The sequence below is a fragment of the Amblyraja radiata genome, chromosome 20, assembly GCF_010909765.2.
Source record: "Amblyraja radiata isolate CabotCenter1 chromosome 20, sAmbRad1.1.pri, whole genome shotgun sequence".
Lineage (NCBI taxonomy): Eukaryota > Metazoa > Chordata > Chondrichthyes > Rajiformes > Rajidae > Amblyraja > Amblyraja radiata.
In genome coordinates, this window is record NC_045975.1 from 35,901,113 (window position 1) to 35,905,425 (window position 4,313).

Here is a 4,313-nt window from a genome sequence, read left to right on the forward strand (position 1 = left end):
GTCTGAAACCAACTGTCATGTCAAGTCTAGTCAAGTTGAGTTTATTGTCAGATGCACAAGTATGGGAGATACAGAAACAATGAAAATCTTGCTTGCAGCAGCATCTAAGGCACACACTCTGAATGCGTCTGTGTATACAGCAAAACAAATGTATGCATACAAATGAAAGTATTTCCATTCATGTGTCATCAATTTTATGCATGGAAATCACACAACTGGTAAATATTGCAGAGGACCAATTATTTGGTTCTGTGCAATATTTAATTTGGTATTCTCTGGGTCATATTCAGATTATTAATTTGGTATTCTCTGGGTCATATTCAGATTCCAGCCTCCAATTCCTGTGGAGAACAAGCTGTAGCCATTCACAAATGTTTAATATTTGAAATCATATTACAGGTAGTTTCCTTTAATTGTAATTTCATCCTGAAATTTATTACCACAGACAGTACACGATTAAAGATTCCTAGCTGATCTCCCTCCCAGGGCTTTTTCCTTGTTAGTTGTCGACATATTCCCATGCAGGCAAAATGAGAGCTTGAGCTTGTTTCTTCATTGTACAATCTAGGTTTCAACCAGCCATGACCCAAACATCTGAAGAAGGGTTTCGGCCCGAAACGTCGCCTATTTCCTTCGCTCCATAGATGCTGCTGCGCCCGCTGAGTTTCCCCAGCAATTTTGTGTACCTTCGATATTCCAGCATCTGCAGTTCCCTTTTAAACATCTCCATATATCATCCTGATTCTGTTCTGCTCCATTTCAAGGTTAGATTTCACTGTTTGTGATGCCAAGCAGGTCTGTGTGACTTTTAAGACAATTGAACCTAGTTTGCAATCAGGAATTACAAGAGTTTGATTACATTGAAGTCTCCAGTCCAAACTTTACCAAAAGTCAGTAGAAACAGAGTCTCAGAATATTTTTACAAACAGATATAGGTTCTTAATTACCAAGGGGTGAAAGTTTACTACGATAGGTGGGAAATCAGAGATGGTGTTACAAATTGGTAATAATTGCATTGAATGAACAAGTTTGAGGAGTTGTTGGCTGCTGCGTATTCATATGTTCTCATATTTGTTTGTATTACTAATATTAATAATTTAAATCTCAATTACACTTACACCTTCTCCACTGCCACAGCATTTCAGCTGCTCATCAGTTTCCATGTTTCTGTTATACATTCGTCTAATGCAGTTTAGTAATTAATTTCCTACTTTGTTCCTATTATCCACTTGAACTGATCCAAACTCTGCTGCACTAATGCTTGCTTCCATTGTCTGTTGACCTGGTTTCTATCGGATTACTGACTCTCACTGGCCCTTGGACCATCAAGATTTCAGTTGTAAAAATGTTCCAAAGAATATCTCTTTGTATTCCATCCATCTCTTTGTATTCCGGCACTTTACATAAAAGCCAATCTATCATTTATTTTCTCTGATTTTTATAACTTTACATAAATTGTTTCAACTTCTATTTAGTTTGTAACTTACCTGATATTTGCTAGGTGTCATTTCTTATTCACAGATAAATCAGATCATGTTTAAAGTAAAATAAAGTAATTGCATAACATCCAGGGTAGAAGATTGTTCAGACTTCTTTATTTGCTGCCAGAGGAACACACGCATGAACTCTTTGGAAGGATGTTAATACCAGGCCTGATCATGGTCTCTCACTGATCACTGCCATGGTACTGTACATCATACAACTCTCCCCCACCCACCCCGAGAAAATGTTTCAATAGTTAGTTAAGACAGGCACCATGATAGGGCATAATATTGTACTGTGCCGGCATAGGTTTCGGGATACATGATTGAGGAGATTCAATTTGTGGGATGTGTAACTGCTATTCAGATTGTGCACCTTTTGTTTGGATACCATTGACAGTTTATAGAACCGCAGGAGTTCTGAATTTCAAAATAGTCCCCAATTTCTTTCAGAGCCACTGTAAATCAAGGAGTGCCATTGCTCCAGTATAAGGGAATTTCACATGTACATCATAGTTTCTCGGACCTATCAAATGTTTATGAGTTCCTATTCTGCAAGTACACTGGCCAGAGAGTTTCATACTCATGGTATCAGTAAATTGCATTTCTTGAAGTGGTTTAGCATTGTTACTCTCCGAGTGTTCTTGATGTTGTTTCAAGATAGTTGGTGTCATTTTCAGGAAAATGCCAAGGTTCCAAAATTGTCCTGCAGGTGGAAATAGCACCTTTCTTCTTGGACAGTCTCTCAGGTTCGAAGATAACTTGTCTCCACTCCCGTTCTGAATGTCTTACCACAGATGGGGATAATAGCAATGGAGGGGGTGGGCAGGTGTGTGGTGTATAAGGCGATAATGCTGTTTCCACTGCATATGCTTTTATGAATTGATGCATGGACACATGACAGGAATTCAGTGGGGATACAGCATTTTTCAAAGAAGACTAAAATCATTCATCCGATATACCCAGGGCCTGATGATCTGCATCCCAGTATACTTAAGGAAATGGCTCGAGATATCGTGAACGCATTGGTAATTGTTTACTAATGTTCTAAAGATTCAAGATCAGTTCCTGTGGATTGGAGGGTAGCTAATGTTATTCCACTTTTTAAGAAAGGAGAGAGAAAATGGAATTATAGACCAGTTAGCCTGACATCCGTAGAGGTGAAGATGCTGGAGTCAACTATAAAAGATGAAATAGCGGCACATTTGCATAGCAGTGACAGGATCAGTCCAAATCAGCATGGATTTACGAAGGGGAAATCATGCTTGACTAATCTTCTGGAATTTTTTGAGTATGTAACTTGGAAAATGGACAAAGGAGAGCCAGTGGATGTAGTGTACCTGGACTTTCAGAAAACCTTAGATCAGGTCCCACATAGGAGATTAGTGGGCAAAATTAGAGCACATGCTAGTGGGGGTAGGGTACTGACATGGATAGAATATTGGTTGGCAGACAGGAAACAAAGAGTAGGGATTAACGGGTCCCTTTCAGAATGGCAGGCAGTGACTAGTGAAGTATCGCAAGGCTCAGTGTTGGAACCGCAGCTATTTACAATATACATTGATGATTTAGATGAGGTGATTGGGGATAACATTAGCAAATTTGCAGATGACACAAAGCTGGGTGGCAGTGTGAACTGTGAGGAGGATGCTATGAGGATGCAGGATGAATTGGACAAGGTGTGTGAGTGGGCAGATGCATGGCAGATGCAGTTTAATGTGGATAAATGTAAGGTTATCCACTTTAGCGGCAAAAACATGAAGGCAGATTATTATCTGAATGGTATCATGTTAAGAAAAGGGGAAGTACAACGAGATCTGTGGAATTCTCTGCCACAGAAGCTAGTTGAGGCCAGTTCATTGGCTATATTTAAGAGGGAGTTAGATGTGGCCCTTGTGGCTAAAGGGATTAGGGGGTATGGAGAGAAGGCAGGGATGGGATACTGAGTTGGATGATCAGCCATGATCATATCGAATGGCGGTGCAGGCTCGAAGGGCCGAATGGCCTACTCCTGCACCTATTTTCTATGTTTCTATGAGATCTGGGTGTCCTAGTTCAGCAGTCACTGAAGGTAAGCATGCAGGTACAGTAGGCAGGTGAAGAAAGCTAATGGCATGTTGACTTTCATAACAAGAGGAGTTGAGTATAGGAGCAAAGAGGTCCTTCTGCAGTTGTACAGGGCCCTAGTGAGACCACACCTGGAGTATTGTGTGCGGTTTTGGTCTCCAAATCTGAGGAAGGACTAAGGCATCTGAGAATAAGGAGTAAGCCATTTAGAACGGAGACGCTGAAATACCTTTTCTCACAGAGAGTGGCGAGTCTGTGTAATTCTCTGCCTCAGAGAGCGGTGGAGGCAGGTTCTCTGGATGCTTTCAAGAGAGAGCCAGATAGGGCTCTTAAAATTAGAGAAGTCAAGGGATATGGGGAGAAGGCAGGAACGGGGTACTGATTGGGGATGATCAGCCATGATCACATTGAATGGCGATGCTGGCTCGAAGGGCCGAATGGCCTACTCCTGCACCTATTGTCTATTTTCTATTGTCATCCAGTAAACTGTTTTGGTGACAGAGCTTGGAACAAAGTTCCTATTGTAGGAGTCTGGTGTTAGGCATGGGAACTGCCCAGTGGAGCCCAAGTATAATTTTTGAACCACAGTTCTGGTGATGATTTCCTTACCAGAGCACTGCTGTCAGTTCATTACCCTGCCAATGGATTTGAAGGATTGGTGAAATAACGCCAACACTTTAAGCTGCCTGTTGTAGGTAGCCCGTCTGTAGTGGCAGATTATTATATTGTTCAAGGAAACTTTCCTCTAGCCACTATGATTGAAGA